The sequence below is a fragment of the Aethalodelphis obliquidens genome, unplaced genomic scaffold (assembly GCF_003676395.1).
Source record: "Aethalodelphis obliquidens isolate GAN/ISIS:26980383/991018 unplaced genomic scaffold, ASM367639v1 scaffold1, whole genome shotgun sequence".
NCBI classification, from domain to species: domain Eukaryota; kingdom Metazoa; phylum Chordata; class Mammalia; order Artiodactyla; family Delphinidae; genus Aethalodelphis; species Aethalodelphis obliquidens.
In genome coordinates this window covers 104,511,543-104,535,464 of record NW_020837945.1, presented here as the reverse complement: position 1 = coordinate 104,535,464, position 23,922 = coordinate 104,511,543, and the positions used below count along the sequence as shown (strand labels likewise).

Sequence of the window (23,922 nt, the reverse complement as noted above, 5' to 3'; positions counted from 1 at the left end):
GCAGCGGGGGAGGGCAGAGTGGAACATTGGCTTACAGGCTTCCATCCCCATTCCAACCAGAGCTCCACTTGTGCTTCCTCATAAAATTTATTTGGAGATAAGACTCTGGTAGATAGAATAAATTTTTTTAAAAACACTGTCCTAGATTAAATCTACTATGCCCCTTTCCTATCTGCAAATACTTTATTTCCTTTGTGTGAAACCCTTCCCCATCTCGCCCACGGCAAGTCTTCCTTATCAACAGTCCATGGTGGGTCCATCACATTTCAAAACCTTTCTCAAGATGCAGCTGGGTCTCACCTAACCGTCCAACCTCAGAGTTGTTCGTGTCATCTGGAGCTCAGGTCAAGTGACTGCAAGTGGGGTCAGTTTATTTCTCATTGTTAAGTTATACCCATCTGAGTTGTTTCCTTCATTCAACAAATATTTATCAAGCCACTACTACATAGCAGGATCTGCACTCAGCCCTGGAAATACAGTAGTGAACAAAACAGACAAAAGTCCTTGCCCCTTGTGGAGCTTACATTTTTATGTGCATGTCCACCCCAAAGAGATTCCAAGTTCTGCAGTAGGAACTTGGTCTCCTACTGGTTTTATATCCTTTTAAAGGACTTAGTAATAATAATTCAATTAAAGCCATTATAGCAAACATGACACAAAATTCATGACAAAGCTATTTCATGTCTTCAAAACCTCGGGGTTTTATTTTCTTGCTACTTGAAAATTAATTCTGAATAATAATTTATCTGCTCTCTACTTATGTTCCAGATTCTGTCTAGAATCAAAGACCCAAAATTTAAGGGGAAAAGGTAAATGACAATTATTTGCAGTTCTTTAATTCTGTAATCAGCGTGATACCATTAAATTTGTCTCATACTTTTTTCTTAAATAGCTCTACTACCCTTATGAAAAGAACTTGCTTAAATTCCCAAACATACCCAACCAGTTTGCTTGATTTGCCAAAACTACAAGGAGCTTTTAGAAAGGAACAGTACTATTCTGTCAGTTCTCTTGATCCATTCCGGAGTTGAGAACATTTTTTAATTTTTTTTTTTCTTACCTCACCATAGATCTAGTGAGCATGAATTTCACACTCACATAACTCAAGCATGACTTCTGATGTCTAGCAATGCTGAGCTAATTTAGTCAGACCAGTCCTCCTATTGAAAGTTACTAAAAGTACTGAATAAAATATTTTTTCATCTTATTAAAAAACATCAGTAAGCCGAAACATAGTAAGGCATTACCAGGCCCAGAATAGATGAGAACAAAGAAAAGTAGGCCAAGCACCAGGAGCTGCTTTTGTTCCAAGGGCATTTGCCTATTTGGACTATGAAACTGAGCTGTGGCTTCCATGGATTCCTGGGGTGAGAGGAATGGAAATCAGATCCCAGGGCCCACCAAATGTGGAGAGTATAATAGGAGAACCCCACATTAAAGTGGAACACAGAGGTCAGCTCATCCCCTCCCACCCCACTCAGAGAGCCATGGAAAGAGTTGCTTTAATCCAGCACAGAGCAGAGCAGGAAGAAAAGAAAAGGAAACCCAGACCCCAAGAGGCTGTAACCATAGGAATATTTGAAGCCTAAAATGTACAGCCCTAAATTTGTATCACTGCCCAAAATCTAGTTTAGAGTGGTACCAGACTGTCTACTCAAACCCCCAAAAGAAGCAAGTGCAAACTTTCTCCAGAGGAGAAATGAAGCTCATCTTATAGAGCCTTTGAGAGTCCTTAACTTATACTTTCTCAAGTGTTATGAGCAGCACAGAATCAAAGGTAACCAAGCACACAAAGAAACAAGGCAGCAGGAGCAAGAACCAGTAGGAAGAACAGACAGCAGAATCAGACACTCAGAAACTTCCAATATTGGAATTACCACATTCAGATTATTAAAAGAAGATGCTTGTCATAGTTAAGAAAATTTTAAAGCTTGAAAATATCTGAAAGGAGCATGAATCTATAAAATTGTCAAAGCAGTTTTTTTTTAAGGGTCAAATAGAATCTCTGGAGATTAAAAAGTACAATAATTAATATAAACAGATATGTATATGTATAACTGATTCACTTTGTTATACAGCAGAAACTACCACACCATTGTAAAGCAATTATACTCCAATAAAGATGTAAAAAAAAAAAAAAGATAAATGTCTTTTTCTCCATACTTGAACTTCCTGAGCCCTTATTTCTGCTGATGTGGGAATTTCAAATGTATTGATTACATCTCCAGGTTACACTTAGTCTCCTTGGGGTAAATATTTAGTAATCAGTACTCAGTAACTCAGAACTAAAGAAGTTCCAGGGCTTGTACATCCTTGGATGGTGGTTTGGTCTGTGAGGCCTTCTGTCCTCTTCTGGTTTCTAATCCTGCTTTCTCTCCTCCTTAGGCATTCATTGGCCTCTCTCCTCAGTCGTGCCCACCATCAAAGCCCCCGCACTCACTTCTGCACTCTCTTCACTCAGATAACTCTTGTTCGTCCCAACTATAAGTCCTAGCCTGTGCCTCTAGAAAACATGGAAAATTCCCAGCTGCTGGGCTACCTTCTGGGGCCATACAATCTCCATGGGACAGCCTCAGGTCCTCTCTGCCTAAAACCTCACCTAGGGAGCTCTATTTTTCCAGACAAGAAGTGGGGCAAGAATCCCCTGAGTCAGATCCAAACTTTTCTGGACATTTTGTCTTTCACGACCCCACTCCCCTCCCTACCTAGACTCAAGCAGAATGGGAAAGAGAGCTCTCTTTTCTCCTCTCCCTCTCTGCCAAGCTTCTCATCCATCCCAGAAATGCTTCTGTCTCCTCTCACACTGCAGGAAAATATTCTGTGCTTATTGAAGAATTTTTTCCTGTTTTATGTTTATTGTATCAAGTCTATGCTCTGAGACCTCCATGCTTTGTCTTGATATTCAAACTTTTGGAATGGAAACCATAAACAAATAATAACATAAAAAATTTTCTCTTATCAAGAATCTTGCTCTCAGCGTTGAAAGTTCTGGCTTTGAAGACTGTCTTTGAAAGCTCAAAGCTAAGAGTATGACTGTTTTTACCAGCTTGTGTTCTCCCTTCTCTAAGACGTATATTTCTCTCAGGCTGAGAGTAAAGGGAAATGACTGAGAAGGAAAAATATAGTCAGTAATATTTCAAAATATTATTCTGCTGCATCAACAACTTTTCTTATCCAGTCTCTACAAAAAGAAAATGTGTTTAACAATGAACTTGGTATAACAAAATTATCCTGTGGCAAAAATGTGTGGGCCATAGAGTTTTGTTATATAAGGATTTGATCAGCCCATAGGTTTCAAGAGCAGGCCACTGGCAAATTGTATTAATTTACCATGCATTTCTCATAACACAGGTCAAAAATAGTGTTATTGAGATAACAGAAGATTTGGAACAAAGATATATTTACTTTGGCTAGTAGCTATGAAGATAGAATCCATTTTCTTTTAATCTCAAAATTAAGAGGGCTATACTGTTACCATGATTATGTCACCCCTAAATGTCATTAGGGAGGGTTTTGTTTTTTAATGAGAAATCATGCCATACATTGACGGTTCAAAAATGACTCTACTCATCACCTAAAAATATTACAACATTTATCATTATTAAAAATAATTTGGGTTTCATTGAAGAGTAACAGTTTTTCACAAAAATTCTAAGATCTTTCTTTCCTTTGAGGATAAAAATATATATAAAGGGAAGCAGGTGAAATCTGCCAACTTTATATTTGGAAAGAAATACAGAGATGATTTTCCTGCCAGCAGTCTTGGATATAAACCAAGTAGATAAAGTTATCAGAAAGGATTAATTGGGTCCCAACATACGTAAATGAGCTGCCACTTTTGGTATGCTGACCATTAATGTTTTAGAGTACAGTGCCTCTTTCAGCTAGAATTGAAATGTTCCCGAAGACCAACTGGAAAACACATTAAGAATACACTGGAATATCCATAAGTTTTTTTAGCGTATCTCTGATTGTAACTACTGATAGAGCCCATATCAGTCCTATGGGATCAGCCTCTATTCTGTACATCTGTATTTAAAGCAAACAACAACAAAATCCTCCAATTATCAGAGATTTAGCTATGAAAAAAGGATTCACCTAGAGCTGAAATTTACAAAAACACAACTATAGAACCTTCCCATTCTTAAGATTTCGGTTTAATAAGTTTTTGAGATTGTTTTTGAAAAGTGAATCTATCCATTATTAAGTCATTTACAGAGCGTTAGAGTTCAGGGTACATGTATCATGAAGGTCAGTGCTATGGTTTCCACAGCAACTATAGCTCTGTCTCACTTGACTCCTCACTTTGTGCTTTATTCAGCCTGTGGTAGTAAATTCAGGCCCATGGTGAGTACAAGTAGGTGAATACAGGCACACACGCACACCTGTGTATAGATAAGGTCTCTTCTGTAAGACCCGGGTTTTCCTTTCCATCATGTCATGATATACTTAACCTTTAAGCTTGGAATCAACAGAGCCTTTTGCAGGCCTTTCAATTCCCAGGCATTGTAGTAAAACACTTTTATAATGAGAATTATGACCTCTGGCATATTTTTTAAAAAGTTAAATGATCACATGTTCAAATAACCCAAATCTGCTAAGTTTACAACTAAGAGACCTGTCACTGATTCAAGCAAGGAGTCTTCTCTTGAGCCCACTGCTAATTCCAGGAATGAGATTGATAGAATAAGGGGATATTTCAGCTCAATTTTCCTTGAAACCAGGTATCTGGGGTTAACACAACAGCACTTCAGTTCCATCCAACTGAGCTGCTCAATTGCTTTGAGATTCTTGATAGATTGGTTGATTGGGCTAACTGTATCTATCACAGCAGGCCCCAGTGCTTGAATGCTTGCTGTGTAGTGCAATTAACAGGCCACCAAGTTATTTAGAAGACTTGTCCCCACCGTGAAAGACAAGCTCCATCCCCCAAAATTCTAGAGCTTCTTGCTCCACAGTTTTTGTGGCAAGAATTCCTCCTAACGGAAACCACTGTTTGCACCTTTGGTGTTCATTTATGAATACATCCGACAAATATTTGTAGAGTGCCTACCATATGCAAGGGGCTGCACTGGGCACTCTAGGCCCTATGTTGACCCTGTCTTAAGTGCCTTGAACGGGGGTCTGAAAAGGACCCACAGCAAAGTGAACAGTGTTAAATGTCCTCACTCTTAGGTCGTTCTCAGCTACCAAACCCTTAGTATGACTCTAGCATAGCCACTGCCATGTTTTTCTCTTCCATTCCAGGCTTTCATTTACCTCCCCAGGTACTGCCCTACTATTTTTTTTTTTTTTTTTGGCCGTGTTGGGTCTTCACTGCTGTGTGCAGGTTTTCTCTAGATGCGGCAGGTGGGGGGCTACTCTTCGTTGCAGTGCGCAGGCTTCTCACTGCAGTGGCTTCTCTTGTTGCGGACCATGGTCTTCAATAGTTGTGGCATGTGGGCTCAATAGTTGTGGCTCGCAGGCTCAGTAGTTGTGGCACACAGGCTTAGTTGCTCTGCAGCATGTGGGATCTTCCCAGGTCAGGGCTCGAACCCGTGTCCCTTGCATTGGCAGGTGGATCCTTAACCACTGTGCCACCAGAGAAGTCCCCCTGCCCTGCTACTGATCCATCCTCCAGAGTCCCCACTCTTCCTTATTCTCCGTGTCCTTTCCTCTTACCAAATAAATCACAACTTGATCCCCACTTTCATCTCAACCCTCCCTCCCAGCTTCTCACACCCAGCTTCTCCAGCCCTCATCTAGTTTCCTTTTCTTCTTCCTTCATTCCTCTCTCACTGAGGATTTCGAAGTCTTCATAGGACAGGGAGATCCAAGGCACCATGTGGCTTTTGTCTCAATAGTTCAGGGCCTGATAGGGTTCAAGGAGTTAGTTTGGGACTCAAGAGTTGAGCCTCCTTGGCTACATTCTGGTTAAATAAGTGCTCTGGTATTGGTGTGAGGATCTAGCCACTGTTCATCTCACTGCTTTTTCGGTAAATGTCTCCATGTCCCATACAAGCCATTACCATTTTTATCTTCCCCCCCGAACCAGCCTGAACTTACAGAGAAAAGACACCATCTATAAATTCACCCAAACCAGAATCCTAGGAATGATCGAAGGCCCTCCCTGCTCACTAACCCTTCCTTATCCCCTCCGTCACCAAGCCCTATGGGTTTATCTTCACTGTCGCTGCCTTATTTAGGTTCTTATCACCTCTGGCCTGAATTATTGCCCTACCCCCTCACTGATTAGTCCAATCTACCACCACCCACCACCACACACCATACTGGTGCCCCCACCTCCATCCATCAAATTCATGCCTCCAAAAGCAACCATGGAATTTTTTCCAAAATATATGTCACTTCTTGGCCTGAATCCCCACAGCTTTCAGAATAACATTCAAACTGCTTGGTTTATGACACATGGTTCATGATCAGATCTTGCTTCCATTAGTAGCTTCCTTTCCCAGCAACCTACCATCCACCCATGCACTCTTTATTCCAACCGTATAGAACAGCGTGTGGCTTCTGTAACTTCTGCTGATTCACACCTGCGCTATATCACATGTACCGCCTCCTCCTGGAATGCCCTTCTTCTCATCGTAGGGGAGGAAAAATTAATTTTCCCTCTGTCCTTCTAACTTCCCAGCTGTAACAAAAGGCAGATTAATAAAAGCAAACAAGTTTATTAACATGTATACAGGAGAGATGCCCAGGGAAAAATAAGTAACTCTCAAAGAGGTGGCTTTAGGATCCAGGCTTAAATACCATCTTAAGCTAAAAAAAATAAAAAATGGTGTGGAGGAGGCCAGTTATGGGGAGATGGCCATGAGCAGGAGGGTTTGTTATGTAGATTTACATTCTTTTAAATCTCCATTCATGAGAGTTTCTGGTGATTTAGTCATCTTTCTCTCGCTGGTAGGGAAAGGGAAAGAAAGAGAGAGAGGCTCTAATAAATGGAGATTTCCTTTATACATATAAATTTCCCTTCCAAAAGGGTAACTTCTACTCTGTTTTCAAAGCTTTTCCTCTGTCTGCTGTTTCTTAAAATAATCAGCTCAAAATAACTCTGCCAAAAGGGCACATTTTGGGGTGGCATACTTTACCACCCTTCACCTTGAATAGTCAAATTAACTCTCATTGATCTTACTGATCCTTCAGAGTCCATTTACTGTGTGTTGTGCACTGTGCTAAGAGCAGTGTATGTGTTCCTTGAACCGTAACTCCAATTTAGATGTCCTTCATTTGAGCTCCTAAGCATTCTATGAATACCTCTATTAGAGCATCAATCATAGACAACATTCATTTTGTCAGCCTCATTCATTTATTCAACCAATATTTATTTACCATATGTCATACGATAGTGGGCAACTTAGACAAGTTTTCTACTCTCCAGTTCTTATAGTCTAGGAAGGAAGAAAGACACCTGAGAAATAACAATAAAGTGGGTAAGTGTCATAGGAGGGAAAGTGGAAGGTTCTGCAGGTTATGGGGCTCTTAACACCAGCCAGAAGGCCAGAAAAGGCTTCTCTAGGGAGCCGTCCTTCAGCTGAGGCTGAGGCATGTTCTAGGCAAAGAGTCAGCCCATGGAAGACCTAAAAATGAGAGAGCACGTGCATTTGTAGTGAAAGGAGTTCACTACAAACGGAGACAGTCTGGCAAGACACCAAGTTGGAGAGGCGGTAGAGGCTTGGGCGAGTGGAGGGCTGTGGAAGCCATTTTAAGGAATTTAGGTTCTTATCCCCCAGATAATGGGAAGGCCATTGATCAGCATAAGGTAAGAAGGGAGTGACATGATCAGACTTGCCTTTTAGAATGATCGCTGTGGCAGCCCGTGAGAATGGAGTGGTTGGGGGTATCAGGAAGAGGTTAAATGCAGGGACACGAATTAGGACACTGTTACTAATCCAAATGAGAGATGATAGTAGACGAACCTAGATAGTACCAGTAGGGGTGAAGAAATGTGGACAAATTTTAAAGCTGCTTGGGAGGTAGAAATGACAGGATTCATTGACTTATTAGAAAGAAAGACATGAGGGAGAGGGAATCAGGGATGATCCCAAATTTCTGGATTTAGAGGATCGTAGGTATCATTCCGATAATTGGGAATGTTTGGATGGAGAGGTAGTTTTAAGAGAAAGAAAAAAGCTCAGTTTGGGACACAGAGATTTTGAGGGAAACTAACAAATAAAGTTGTCCAGTGGACATTTGAACATGCATGGACCTAAAGTTCAGAGAAGAAGTTGAAGACCAGTCTGGAAATGGACATCTGAAAGTCACTAGCATATATGTTGTGATTAATTAAGGCCAAGAGGATGAATACGATGCCATTAGACAGTAGGTCTAATGAGGCAAGAGCCATACGTTATTTACCTCTGTATCACCAGGGTCTAATATCGTGCCTGAAACCGAGTAGGTGCTTTGATCATTTTATTGAATGAATGAATGAGTCAATGAATGAATGTGAGTGAATAACTGAATGAACAGTGTGAAATACAACCAAGTTTAATTGAAAAAACTGAATATAAAATATTGAAAGATTAAAATTATTATGGTATTAATATGCACCAACCAAGTTTTTAGAACAACAGTACTGGAATGGATAATCCAGGGGAAAATGTTGCATAGAATAATAACTACTCTGAAGACAAATCAAATGCATTTCAGTTGTACAAATTAAAGCACAGTTACAGTCCCAAAATTACCAAAGCAGATTGCAAATGCTATTTTATTATCAATATTTATACGTGTCTGTGATGGTACAATTAAAATTTGATAATCATATTTGTCTATGCATAATGATTAGCAAGAGACAGATTAAAGGGATAGTTAAAGAGAAGCAAAAGTGAGCAACCTTTAAACCTCACCTTTGGCGTCACACAGACCTCCTTTCAGCAGTGGCCTGTCATGGTGCCTTGCTTTCCATTTTCTACTTGCTCCACTCACAGATCTTAAATGTGAAGATACAGCAAAACTCCTCTTGTGTATTATAGTGGTAATTTTCTAATTATTTTCAAAGGGAACTCTTTGAATCTTTTTGTTCTTTCATTGAACATAACATTTAAATATAGGAGCACAGTCTCTGGAACCAAACGCTGTCTACCAGCAAGGGAAACGGATGTTGGCTCCACTACTGAAAGACTCTGTCCCCGCTACTTTGTAAGCATGTCTCTTTTTTTTCTGTTGATTCTTTCATTTCATCAGAAAGCCTAGGAAGTACAACTGAGAGATTTTTATTTTCGATTTCTGTTTCATAATCCCAGTCATTAGTACAAGGCCAAAAGATAAATCTCAAGTGAGTCGTTATCAAATGCATACACAGTAGAGGGAAAACATCCCTGCCAAAGGCAGACATGGGTGCACATTGCAATGCACCTTTTCAGTAGGTGGAGGAGCTCAGAGAAGGTTGTTCGACCTGTCTGGGCCTCAGTGATCTCATCTATAAAGTGAGGGATCGGATTTGGTTGCTTCTAAGACCCCCTACTAGCTCTATAATTTTATTATACCCTCAGGAACATTTTATTATTTTAAACTATGTAGATTTTATTAAATTTGACTTTGCTTCATCATTTTATTATATCTGTTCTCTATTAAATACCATTTTATGATATACTGACTATGTCTCCATGGCTGGTGGAAACTAAAGGGCTAGAGACATAGGATGAGCATGGGGATGTGATAACACTAACCATAGTGCTTCCATTCTTTGGGTGTTTACATGGGCCAGGCATTGGCCTAGGCATTTGCTCTACCTCATTTAATCTTCACAGCAACCCCATATAGTAAGTATTAATATCTGCTTTTTATAGAAGATGAAACTTACGCTTGTATGTATTGATAACTTGGCAGCTAGAAAGTGGTACAGCTCAATTACAACCCCAGGTCTGCCTGCGTCCAGAGCCTCTGCTCTTAACCACTACGTTAGATCTGGATTTCTGGCTGGGTCACATTCTGAAGGTTGGCGTGAACCCAGTAAAACCAGGTAGCACTTGGGGAAGAGAGTTAAACGGAGCCATCGTGGGTGCTTATCCCAAAATACAGACTTGAGAGGTAAGCAAGGGAGGGAAAACTAAAATTGTGCTGGAGAATTGTTCACGCTGTGGTTGTAAGGCTACATGATAATGTCACGTCCAAGAGGAGAGGCAAGAATAGACATGGGAAAATGAACAGTTGACATGGGTGACCTGTAGAATCTTAGCAGAATTCCCTCCAAGTGTTCATCATTAAGGCCAGATACAGCAGGATCATGTGGAAATTCTCCTTTAAATAGTACTAGTGGTGGCATAAGGAAATAGAGTGAAAGTATCCATAAGACAATGGAAATGGACCCCAGGAAACAGATGGCAAGTAGTTTGTGCTCAAGAGAAGCACATTAGAGAAGCTTTCTGAATTGGTCAAAGAAGGAAAGGAGAGGTGGAGAAGATGCACTGGGCAGAGATCTCATGTGCCTGAGACTTACGACTAGGAAATACAACAGGCGTCATTGGGACTGGTGTTCTGTAATGCCAGGCCATCTTGGTTCACTTCGTGAAGCCCTCAGAGGCAACCACGCCCACTGTTTAGAAAGACTTTAGGTGATTTAGAACATCAAAAGTAAGTGGATTGCTTTCATCAGAAAAATGCAATTGGTTCTTATAAAGTATTCTTGCTTTTTAAAAAAAATTAATCTGAATCTAACCAAACCTCTATATTAGTTATCAGTTTATAGCAAATGGAGGGGATAGAGAAACAAGTTAAATGATACCACAAGGAAGTAGTCAGCCAAGTTTTATATTTTATAAAATCCAGTTTCTCCAACCACAAATGTCCCAGTTTCTCCAACAGACTAATGGCATGAAATAAGGGGAGGTAAATGGAATAAAAGATACTTAGATCTTAATTTAGAAATAAGTAATTGGTGTAAGAATACAACTTGTAGTCATTTCAAGGAAGTAATTGGACCATTGAGTACGTGTGTGTATGTGGGTTTCCACTGCTCTGTTGTTTGTAATGGTGGAAATACAATGCTTCCACTGAAAAGGATGCAGTATTGAGACAGAAAAGTAAAGTAAGAGGGAGGAAAAAAAGCAGGGTACAGGCAGTATGGACCATATGCATGGTATGGTAATCAGAAAACCTAGATTTTAATGTAAGGCTAGTTCCCACTGTTAGACCTTGAGCAAATCAACCTCTCTGAGACTCTATTTCCTCATCTTAAAATAAGCTATAGTTCCTATCTCATAGAGATGCTCTGAGAATTAAATATAATAATGTGAAGCACAAAGCTTGGCAGAGTAAACACTTGCTATACCCTCCTAGAATATACACCAGGCTTTCTAGAGTGGTCATGGCTCTCTAGAGAGGAAATTATGCATTTTTTCCCTTTTCTGTTTTAGTTAGAATTTCATTGTCATTCAACTCTAAAGTTTTTGTCATTTTCATTGTAAGAATACATGTGTATATCCTTCGAAAATATTAATAAACTCTATTTCTTAGAGCACTTTTAGGTTCACAGCAAAATTGAGAAGAGAGTACAGCGTCTCCACATATCCCCTGACTACACACACATAACAAAATCCCCCACTATCAACACTGTGTCCTTTTTGAACCATGAGTTAGTTAGGTCTGATTTTTAATTTTCAAATAACTGGGAATTTTTAACAGATAATTTGATATTTAGTTGCACTGTCATCAGAGAAAATGGTTTGTATAATCTTGATTCAATAAGAATCTGTACTTAAACTTTCATTTTCCTATATAACCTAATACATGGTAAATATTTGAAAAGAAAGCATATTTTTCATATGCAGGAGTCTATATATTTTCAGTATGCTCTGTCATTCTTTAACATATATTTTTAAATCCCTGACTACAACTGTGGATTTGTTCATTTTTCTTGTAATTTTTCTTGTGTTTTAAAGGTTATATAGCAGCCCTCTTAATCCTGATTGATCTTTTTTGCCTCCTGTTTTATTTTGTTATGTGAACTATTTACATAAGGTAGCACAGGAGAAGTGACAACGAGATGGGAAGGCTTCCAGCAGTGCAAGATTCAGAATGCAGAAGGGTGTAGTGGTTACTGGCATGTTCTTTGGATAAAGACTGATCTAGACTGAAGTCCAGGCTTCTCATGTCTAAGCTTCAGTGTACTCATCTGTACAATGTGGCTGATGACAATAACAGTACCCACTCCAATCCAAACTCACATCTGGTGGTGCCTTAGGCTAAAGGTCGGGGCATTGCAGAATCCTGAAAAATTTCCTAAAAGTTGTAACTGGGAAATAAATCAGTGTTGACTTGAAATAATGCATGAGCTTAAGAGGGCTTACCTACTTGTAGCAATGAAAAGGGAATTATAAAAAATCATTTCCTAGCTAAACTGAAATCCTCAGGGGGTCATTGTAGTGCCACTGGTCAGTGTTCTTGAACCCTTGGTTCATCACGAGTTTTCAGAGGCACTAGAGGAGCGGAAGAAATCCCCTGATTTCTTTTGCATTTTATCACATGCTCCATAGGCAAAGTGAAAGCTTTCCTCAGTTCTCACTTTGTGAGTAAATTCTGACTAAACCAAAGTAATTTGTTAATTCAGTCACAATATTTCTGATAACCCAAGAAACTATAATAATCTAAATAATAATGGGATTTCACTTAATGCCTGTTCCTTTTACTTTCTTACATAAATTAAGACCCTCTGTCCATCTTTTCTCCATGAAAGTACATAAAGCCAAACCTAATCTTCTCCTGACAGAACACATCCATAAAAATGAGCTTTGAAGTCTGCAGATCGCTAAAAGGAATGTTCTGCCTGGAACGGACAGTTTGTAATAGTTGTGAACGTTTAACTTTCCAAAGTGTCCACAAGATTTAATAGCTTTATCCAGCTCTAAAAAAAAACATACCCTTCTCTGGCCCTCATTTATCTAGAGATCAGTTCAGTTTATTAGCAAATATTTGTGCTCTGCTATGTGCCAGGCACTGTTCTAGGCTTTGGGGAAACAAAAAGTGGTTAAGACATGGTCCATGGTGAAGGGAATCCTAGTCTGTTTAGTAAACAAGCAAAGCAATGAATTAATACATTCATTTTACAAAAACATAAGCTATACAAAAAGGAAAGTTCCGTTCCTACGGGTGGCCTGAGTCCTGGGGGAGGGGCGGCCCCGGCCGCTAGGCATCTTGCTGCTGGATGAAGGGTTGGGGATGGCTTTCATACCGTCCATACCACAGAGGTGCCCCTGCACACCACCAGGCCCAGCTGCCGGGTGTCCTCTGTGAGCTCGTACTGGTCGTCATGGTCTCTCATGTACTCGATGGTGCCGTCCAGCACGAGGCTGAGCAGCGGGTCAGACCCTCTCAGGATTCCACTGGCTTCTCGGCCTCCTTAGAACTTCACTAAGATCGTCTTGTCAATGTATTTCGACAGGTCCAAGATGCTCTCCTTCTTTTTCGTCTCTTTGTCCGCCATCTTGCCCAGCCGCGTCGCTGCCTATCTAGGTTTATATCAGAGGTTGAAAACAGGTAAACTGAAGACATTTGACCCACCTGGCATTTTTGTTTTTAATCCAGAAATTTCAAATAGAAATATGAGTTTTGGGGTTGTCGGGAAGAGTCAACAAATGTGAAAGAATGGCACTTTGGACTAACTTTCCTGTATTGCTGCTGTTAACCAGAATTAAGAAGCCCTGCTCCCTTTAGAAGGGACACATACTCCCTCAGGCCAGCCTGCTTCACATACTTGGGTTATCTGTCTGGCTGCGGGAGGAAGGAAGCCTGTGACCTTGATCTTTACCAAATAATCGCAAACAAGGTGGTTTGCTGAGTATCAGTGATCACTCGCACAGCACTTATAATCTGTGCTTTGATACTTCTTCGTAATCTAAAGATAAGATTCTAAATTAAATTATTTTTAAAAATACAAACCCCAGCATCGTTAGTAATGCTGCAGGAGACCCTCAGCAGCCAGGAATGATCTGGAGGTTTCTCTGACTAAAAGATAAAGGTTCTAAATATATAAAACTATCTACAGTGAACTGGACCAGATTACTCTATAAAAGAGTAGTTCCTGAACTGATTTTGTTCAAAATGGCAACATACATGTTTATAATGTTTTTGAGATCTTTTCAGCAAATAACCTATAAGTGTCGTACATGGGTAAGGAAAAACATAATTGCTGTTAAGCAGAGAACATCTGTAAAGTAATTGCCCATGTAGTCATAACCTAATTTGAGACGTGTGGGACAGAGCTCTCTATATCTGAGAGAGCCAGTCATTAAGAGCAAGAAGCTAAGCTGAATTCTACAAAGAAAAAAAATGCACTCTGAAAATAAGTTGCCCAGCTTCCTCCTAGCAGGTGAATTTAGAAACTGATGTTAGTTTCTGATTAAAATTTTCAGAAAATGAGTACAGCGTTTGAAAGTGCAATTGCATTCCTGCCCTTAATTTTCCGAGGTTCAACCACATGAATTTAATTATACATGGTTTATACATTTTAAAAGTTTAAAAATGTTTTTTCCAGTTCAATGAAAGGATTATTTTCTAAACCAAAGTATAACAAGAGTTTGTGATGATCTCTTGAAACAAGTAGACTTATCAATTAGGCTTGTTAAAGCCAGTCAATGATACAATTTTTCTTGCATTTCCATTTATCAGTATAAGAGTGACAATTCTTTCTTAAACAATTGTCAGTATAGGGCTTCCCTGGTGGCGCAGTGGTTGGGAGTCCGCCTGCCGATGCAGGGGACACGGGTTCGTGTCCCGGTCTGGGAAGATTCCCACGTGCCGCGGAGCGGCTGCGCCCGTGAGCCATGGCCGCTGAGCCTGCGCGTCCGGAGCCTGTGCTCCGCAACGGGAGAGGCCACAACAGTGAGAGGCCCGCGTAACGCAAAAACAAACAAACAAACAAACAAAAAAAAACAATTGTCAGTATAATTGACAAACTACGTGCATTTATTCTTCATCTGTTTGCCATTCTCTGAGTGCTGAGGTGTAAAGGAGGAGGCGTTTGTTTGGGACCTTGAGTTGAATTCATACCTCTGATCTTAATTCAGCCAATGATTATAAGCCAGTGTAGTACCTTTCTGCCTGGACTGGAGAGGGAAAGGAGGATCATTCATAAAGAATCAAATGATTTAAGAATTTGAGCTTCAGTATCAAGTAAAGTTCCAGGGTGCTTATAGTTTGAATGACTAAAAACCTTATTCCACTAACCATTTGCATTGAAGGAAGTTGGTTTTCAAAATCTTCTTCTGTAAATGTTCTCTTTCCCTAATCATTTCCCCCTGATTAACCTAAGAACACATGGCAGAGGAAAAATCACGTCAAAGCTTGGCAGTAAAGTTACATTTGCCATTAGCTTGGGATGGATTTCACCCAAGATTTGGAGCTGACCTACCATAGAGATATGGGTAAATTATGTCACAGAAGAACTGCAGGACTGAACTAGAGGTCCCACAGCAGGACCTTTCACAATATTTTACAAAAATTGGATTCTCGAGCAATCTTGCTACTGGAGCCAACCCCTGGCACATCTCTGCTTTTGTGTTCCTAGCATTTCTGAGGCACCAGTGTCCCCCAATATAATGCACTTCATTCATACCAGCATGCTTTTGAATGGCATCCACTTACACAGTCAGGGTTTTATTCCTTTTTTTTTTTTTGCGGTATGCGGGCCTCTCACTGTTGTGGCCTCTCCCGTTGCGGAGCACAGGCTCCGGATGCGCAGGCTCAGCGGCCATGGCTCACTGGCCTAGCCGCTCCGCAGCATGTGGGATCTTCCCGGACCGGGGCATAAACCCGTGTCCGCTGCATCGGCAGGCGGACTCTCAACCACTGCGCCACCAGTGAAGCCCTCTTTTTTTTTTTTTTTTTGGCTGAGTTGGGTCTTCGTTGCTGCACGTGGGCTTTCTCTAGTTGCAGCGAGCAGGGGCTACTCTTCATTGCGGTGCGCAGGCTTCTCATTGCGGTGGCTTCTCTTTGTTGTGGAGCACGGGCTGTAGGCGCACGGGCTCTAGTAGTTGTGGCACCTGGGCTCAGTAGTTGTGGCTCGCAGGCTCTGGAGCTCAGGCTAAGCAGTTGTGGCGCATGGGCTTTGCTGCTCCGTGGCATGTGGGATCTTCCCAGACCAGGGCTCAAACCTGTGTCCCCTGCATTGGCCGGCAGATACTTAACCACTGTGCCACCAGGGAAGCCCGAGCGTTTTATTCTTAAGAAAGAAAGAACACAGGAATTCAGAGAACTTGAGTTCTTTCTTGTGTGTTGGCCTGTATTTGGACAAAAACCATTTTACTCGGTCTAAATCCAAACAAATTGTCATTCTCCAAACATACTCTTGCGGCTCTTGCCTGTGTTTTTCTCATGTTCTAAAGTATCCATCCCATGTTTCTCACTTTTTAAGCTCCCACTCATCCCTACAAGTAAAGCCTAGCTTCACCTCCTCTGGGAAGTCCTCCATGACGCCCTCTCCCAAGGTCTTCTTTGTCTGCATCAAATAACATTAAATACAATGTAAGGTAATTATTGTTTTATCTGCCTATCTGTCTGCTATACAGTGGGTACAGGTGACATGTCTTTCCTATATACTTAGTGCCAAAGGTTGACCTGGGTCTCATAAAACATGCTGAATGAATAACTGAATGAATGAATATACCCATACTAAAATCTCACTAGAATGTTATTTCATTAGAATAAAGACTGCCCTGTTTGTTGCCAGTCAGTATATTGATTCCTATGATTTCCAGACACCTCCTTTTTAAATCAGGAAAGTGGAAAAGCAAGTTCCCTGCCACCTAGCAGTAGCTTAATAAATATTTCTTGAATGAATGAACATTTTTTAATGAGAAGCTATTTTTTGTATTAGGCAATTCTGTTGGAAATTAAAATGAGAATTTCCTTTACAGAAAATCATCTTTCTTCAACACCATTTAAAAAATTTGCATCCTGTTCTTGAGGCTACAAGGATCAATGGCACAAGTACAGCTAGGGCTTAGCAGCAATACAATTGTAACAGGATAATATCTTTAAAAATTAATTTTGTGCCTTTCCTTTCCCAACCTTCTTTTATTTGACCACATTGCCTCAAAGAGAGCAGGATGATTAGGTTGAGAATAAAAGAGAAGAATGGTACATGTTCCGCTTCGCAGCTCTGAAGCAGGATTTTGCGAATAAAAGGGACTTCTTGAGAGAGCCCAGAGATCATGACATAGAAACGGAAAGAGATTAGATGAAGGGCCAAACCACCAGCCCCCATGATGACAGCACTTAGGGACAGGGAATGGAAGAGAAAAGGACCTGACCTGGGGTACCTGTGAAGTACCACAGGGAAGAGGCTTGGTGGAGGTGAAGATAGGCAACATCAGAAGATTCCCCAGCACTGCTGGAGTTCAGCACCAGGGGGAATCTGAGACTACTAGTCACCACTTGAAAGAACACTGCACAAGGCATAGGCCGAAGAGCTACTTTGCTAATCCTTCTATCAATAGGTGTCCTCGTGTCACCTGTGGATTTTCCAACCTAAGAACATTTACTTGTATCTCAAGTCTTTTCTGAATTCCATCCATACCGCCCCATGTAAATAATCCCCATTTTTTATTGTCCAGGATACCTGTAAGCCTCCTACCAGTCCCTTAATAGGGTGAATGAGAATCCTTGGCCTCCAGTGATGCTGGAGAATAGAGTGGCATGGAAGAGAGGGGCCCAGCGCAGGTACTTGGGGGCCACTGGACAGTGATTAGATAATTACCTTTATTACACATATTTTAAATAGAAGTTGAAAATTTCTTCAAACTCTATATCAATCATAGATAAGATTAGCATCTTACTTTAGAGTCTAATAAGTCTGGTCAGAACACACACAAAGTTTGGATCTTTATCCTGAGTACTGAACATGACGAGCACACATTCCAGAGAATGTGGACAGATGATTATACAAGGATTGTCCCAGGTACTGGACACATGCAGCACAAAGAAGACAAGACTTGGATGAAGGCCTTTTTGTGGGTAAGGAAAACTGGAGTTCATTAGTATGCTCCCCTGAACAATGGCACTAGCAGTCAGAGTGGTCCAAAGATGTTTCAAGAACAGTTGGTTGACCAGTTGGTTAGAATGATTCCGTGGGACTTCTGATGGGTGAGTGGAATAATTAGCAGCTGGGGTGACTTCTGACTCTGAGAATCTATAAGTCTGTTAAATAAAGATAAAAAGTCTTATTAAATCAACCAATAAACATTTATTGATCACTCACTATATGTCAGGCACTGTGTTCTAAACGCTGGAGATGTAATGGGGCAAAATGACATGCAGCTTACGGTTTAGGGGAGAGAAGCCAGACATTGATCAAATAATTAAACAGATATAAATTTCAGTGGTGACAAGTGTTACAAATAAGAAATCCATGGTGCTATGAAAGCTTTCATGAGGGCAAGAAGGTGAGGATGGCTCCCGGAGAATATGACTCTTGATTAGAGATCAAGGATGTGTAGGAGCTATCCAGGAGAGGAGGGAAGGGCAGAGCAGCCAAGGTCATTGGAAAAGAGCAGCTCTGTCTTTCCATTTCCTGGTGGAAAGCAATATGCCTCATTGAGAGACAATATGGCCTAATTATTAAAAGATAGACTTGAATTCCATATCTTTCGCTTATGAGTTGTGTGTCCTTGAACAAGTTATTTAGGCTTTCTGCACCTAAGGGTTCTTACCTGTCAAATTAGGAAAATATCTATCTCACAGCGTCGTTGGCTAAGGTAAATGAAATAATGAATATAAAATGCTTAACCCAAGCCTAATACGTAGTGTTTTTTAAAATTTGTCTATAATCCATAAATAGACATGATGTGACAATGACAATTTATTCATTGAAGGCAAAACATAAGCCTTTTCAACTGCAAACCAGTATATTCTGGGACATTAAGTATCCCAGTGTTAAGGCTGGGAGCACCAAACCATTAAAGGTAGAGAGAGTGTGAACCATGGTCCACAAACTTGTTATGAAAGAAATCTCACAATTCTTCCTTTTTCTTTGAATCTAATTAAATCTTATTCTTTACCCAGGTCAAGAAATTTTTTTGATAGATCAAAGAATTCAATCTCAGTTGTGATTGGATTCCTTCCCCCTCCCTAATCTTCAGTCTGTCAAGGTTATTAGTGATTAATTCATTGACAGAGATAGCTTCACCATTGAAGGCAGGCACCTCAACTGACCAAGGTCTCTGTCCATTTCCTCATCTGGGCACTCACTCCTCTCTGGTGGTGGTGGTGGTGGTGGTGGTAGTGGTTCTTCTTCCTCTTCTTCTCCCCATGCCTCATGAGGGAGGGCTTGTGCACAAAAGGATGATTATTCTTACACCTCTTTTCTCCCATTCCCTCCATCTTCTGCCAGTGCCTTCAGTGACCCCAACTGGAAACCAAAGAACAAGGGAGCCTGGTAATGTAATCCTCAAGGGCTGGGCTTCTCCGGCACAGAGTAGGTTAGAAGAGGGCAGATAGTGGATGGAAGCAGGGGAAGGGTGATGGTAAGTGTAGTGTAGTCATCTGTGATGAACATTTATGCCATCAAAAGAGATTAGCTAGTTTTGAAAAGTAAAAAGCATAGCAATGAAGAAACGATTAGTAGTTTTTATGGGTGGGGTTGGGAGGGGAGGGGCTGTCTATAAAAGGGCAGCACGAGGGATTCTTGTGGTGATGGAAATGTTCTGTATCTTGACTGTATTGATGCCAATATCCTAGATGTGATATTGTACTATAGTTTTGTACGACACTACCATTGGGGGAAACCAGGTAAAAGGTACACAGGATCACTAATATTATTCTTAAAACAGCATGTGAATTATCTCAAAATAAAATGTTTAATTAAAAAAAGAAAAAACAGGTTAGCTTAAGATCAGATGCTAGATGTTTTCTGGCCTTACATCATCAAAGGAAGTGTAATTATTTGCTTCCCCAAAAGACTGAGTATTGCATTTGGTTTACACAGAAATCTGTAGCTCCTGGGATTTTTACTCAGTAATAGTCACAGAACAAATTGCTTTTTGCTAAAAGGTGCCTCATTCTTCAGCTTGATCACATCTTTAGAATATTCGCTAGATTGCAAAATCCCAAGCACACCCATGAATAGCCTAGGTCTGTTAAGACATAGGCAGAAATACATGCTTGAGCACACAAAAGCAGAGAGGACTGAGGAACAGGGGTCTAGTAGACATAACACAAGGAACAGAGTAGGAAAAGTGAACGCACTTTATTTAAATATTTATTCTCCATCATATTACAACAAGGATTTAAAATGGGTTTCAAACATAATACAATAGGATTTTTCTTAATATGTGAAGAAATGTGGGTGAGAAGAAAACCAATGAGTAACAATGAGACACGGTCAGGGGTGGGGTTAATACACAACATACAAGCATGATGTCACGTACGCTATGAGAAGTCAACGACTCAGGTGGCCTTTGGCCCTACCTTTCTGATAGCCAGTGCAAAAAGCAAGACCTGATCTATTACATGCTTATAAGGTAAAATTTGACTTGAAGGAAACCTCTTTGCTGTGTTGTCACAGAGGTGACATTACAGTTTATTCAACACCCTTAGGGTTAATAGAACAACTAGTTTCATAGTTCAATAAAAGCAGTTCTCTCAGGGGCCTAAATGATGCAGTTTAGATGTACAGCATTCTGGCTTTGATTTGGGGGGCGTTTTGGAGTATATTCGAAATGGAAGAGTTACATCCTTTAAGAAATAAAAAAAATCGTTTTCAGCCAATCTGTAGCTAAGGATTAGTGAGGTGGCAAACTAAAATTCCTGTAGGGTCCAGGAAGGTAAAATAAGTAAGAAAAGTGAGACATCTCTTAAACACACACACACACATACTACAAATACAGTGAAAATGGCCTCCAGTTGGGGAGTTCACTAAGATGTGGTGAGATCTATGCAAACCTACAGGCCACTGCTCATTACCAGTCTACTGTTACCATAACCAAAATCAGGGCTGGATGTTATCAGAGCTCCTCTTTTTCCTCTATATTCTTCAGAGTTCTGTTACAGAAAACAGAAACCACTCCAGCTATTGTAAGCACGAAGGGCAAAGGGCTTCAAACAGGGAATTAGGTGCTTAGAGTGTGTGAAGGCTGGGCCTCCAGGGCTGACCACCAGAAGAACCATGAAGAACCCATCCCCCAAGGAGGCTGCCAACTCTGCCTCAGTCAGGAAGATGGGAAACAGTTCAGTTTCCCCTGAACTGTTAGCTCTGGGAACAGGCTGGAGATGAGGTCGCTACTGATGCTGTCACTGCTGGCTCCAGAGCCATACCTCACCTTTTAAGTCCATGCTGGCAACAAAAATAGCGACCAACAGCTGAAAGATGCTACTGATCTCACCCGTTGGTCCCCACAAAGCTGCTGTCAGGGATACTGCTGCAGAAAAACCCAAAGCATCCTTGACGGGCCTGCCACCAGGGGCCACTGGGACCTCTGCCTTTTACATCTCCCGAGTGCATCTGATTGGTCTAAGCTAAAGGTCACTTCCAGATGCCCAGTTTAGAAATGTCATTTTTAGCTGCCCAGTCTCTGGGGGTAGGGAGGGGTGTGTGGAATGCATGGGAGCAGCAATCTATCTTATCCACCACAATGTATTTTTATGCAAAAATCACCTGAGCTTTTAAATGCTGGTAATTAAATCGATTTTTAATAAAAATTAACAGGCAGACCAGTAATGTGGGAGTTGATCAAATACATCTGTTAACAGATTCAGCTTCATGGCAAGTAACCAGCGGGTAGTGTTTGGTCCGCTTCAGCACATGGAAGAAGAGAAGATTAAGCCCTGCCCACTCCCCATCAGCCGATATATGAATAACAGTTTGTATGGTGCTGGGCTATATTCAAAGCACTTAAAATGTATTTATTACAAATGTAGTAAATGCTTGAAAAAACAATATTCTACCAACACATAAGTTCATACAGTAGAAGTTAGTTTTTCTTTGCTCACTTCCCGCTGTCACTCCCCAGATGTAACTTCAGGTAGCATTGTGAAATAAATCAGACTTCACCATGTTTGAAGTTGACTCTTCTAGAAGCACCCTTTGTTTCAAGTGGTCTACCAAGAGAAAGCTAGAATCAAGTGTTTGAAGCGTTTGGACTCATGTGAGAATCTATCCAACACATATTTGGGGGTTTAATTAGGCTCGTGAGTCTATTGACTAAGGAATGGGCTTACTACTAAAAGCAGAGTTCATATTCAGTCTGGGAACAAATATAATTTCCTATAACATATTTTATAGCTAAGTGAACAAATACCATTTCCTGTATCAGACATGTTTTACAAGCTTTGTGGAAATCTCGGACTTTGTGGTTAATGGTCATATTTATTGCTAATATTTGAAAATCTTAGTGTCGTCCTCTTCTCAGTAAACATGAAAAGACAGGAGTATAATATATTATATTCTAAAACACCGTAGGCAAATATTTAAATTTAAATTAGACCTTCGTTCCCCTCTGTTGTCTTTCAACAATGTTCCTCGTTTATTGTGCTCCTGTTTTCACCAGAAAGTAAATATTCTCTAACCTTCTCTTTCTTGTCTTATGGAAAAGAGTAATAATCAGCACTTCTCAAAGTACTCGGGTCAACAAGACATTTGCTTCTCAGGGCATCTCATCAAATCCATAGTGATCTATCATTTTATTTGCATTTAGCCAAGGTCAAATTAAGCTTCTGAGTATTATATCCACAACTGTGTGACATATACACTTAAGCATTTATAAGATATATATTCTGTGTGTATGTATAGAGAGAGACCTGTGTGTACATGCAATGCACGTTTGTATGCATATCATTTTTTTCAAGCACTTTCACATATTTCACAAAGATCCCACTTTCAAATACCATCACATCCAGGGTTAGTGTTTCAACATAAAAATGGGGGGAAGGGTGGAGATAGGTACACAAACATTCAGTCCCCTTAACATGAATTTAGTCCATAGCACTTTCTTTCTTTATAAATGTAAATATTTAAAAATTAAGATATACTGGGGCTTTCCTGGTGGCGCAGTGGTTGAGAGTCCGCCTGCCGGTGCAGGGGACACGGGTTCGTGCCCCGGTCCGGGAAGATCCCACATGCCGCAGAGCGGCTGGGCCCGTGAGCCATGGCTGCTGAGCCTGCACGTCCGGAGCCTATGCTCCGCAATGGGAGAGAGGCCGCAACAGTGAGAGGCCCGCGTACAGCAAAAAAAAAAAAAATTAAGATATACTGTTTATTCTCTTTACGTGTTCTTTTCCTCTAGAAATAGAAATATATCACAAATATATTTCCATGTCATTAAAGAGTCTTCTATAAGAACATTTTTAATGATTATCTCGCTGCATGGTGTCACAGTTTACATCATATCCTGGGTTGGGCTTTTAAGGGATTCCTATCCTTTACCATTCTAGATATGCTATGCTGATTTAATTTCCTGTCTCTTATGGAGCATGGCACACCTAACCCTCACCCCACAAACAGCCCCTGGAAGAAGTAACCCTGTACATCCTATGACAGTTCTCTTCCCAGACCAACAATAGTTGATTGGATGAAGTCAGTCAATCTATTGGCACTCAGCAATCAGTCCAAATCAATCAAGAATTTTAACTAAGAGAAGCAGAAAACGCAGAAGAGAATAGACATTTCAAATGCTTTCATTTGAAAGCCTTGCATGCCTTGCAACCTAATACTTGCAACCAAAAGAAGCTAGACTAAAAAAACTGTGGCAAAGCTCAAGGCTGAATCTTTCTTTTTTAACTGATTCATGCTTATTTCATAGAATAATGCTTAGAAGTGGGATGCTAGCTCAACTTTATATATTTAAAAAAATTTTTTTGACTTAATATTGCCAAATTGCTCTCTAGAAATGTTAAATCAGTTTATTCTCTTTCCAACCATCACTAAAGATTCGTTTTTCGATTTTATTTCCAAAATCGTATCTCACTGTTTTAAGTTGCACATTTAAACTT

The 23,922-nt window shown here is 40.5% G+C and overlaps 1 protein-coding gene and 1 pseudogene across 2 annotated transcripts in view; one reads left to right on the top strand and one right to left on the bottom strand.

Moving 5' to 3' along the window:
• Nucleotides 1-23,922, top strand: part of SCHIP1 (schwannomin interacting protein 1) — a 575,684-nt gene that overhangs the window by 387,285 nt on the left and 164,477 nt on the right. The window lies entirely within an intron of this gene.
• LOC113610960 (U6 snRNA-associated Sm-like protein LSm7 pseudogene) lies at nt 13,126-13,423 on the bottom strand (annotated as a pseudogene).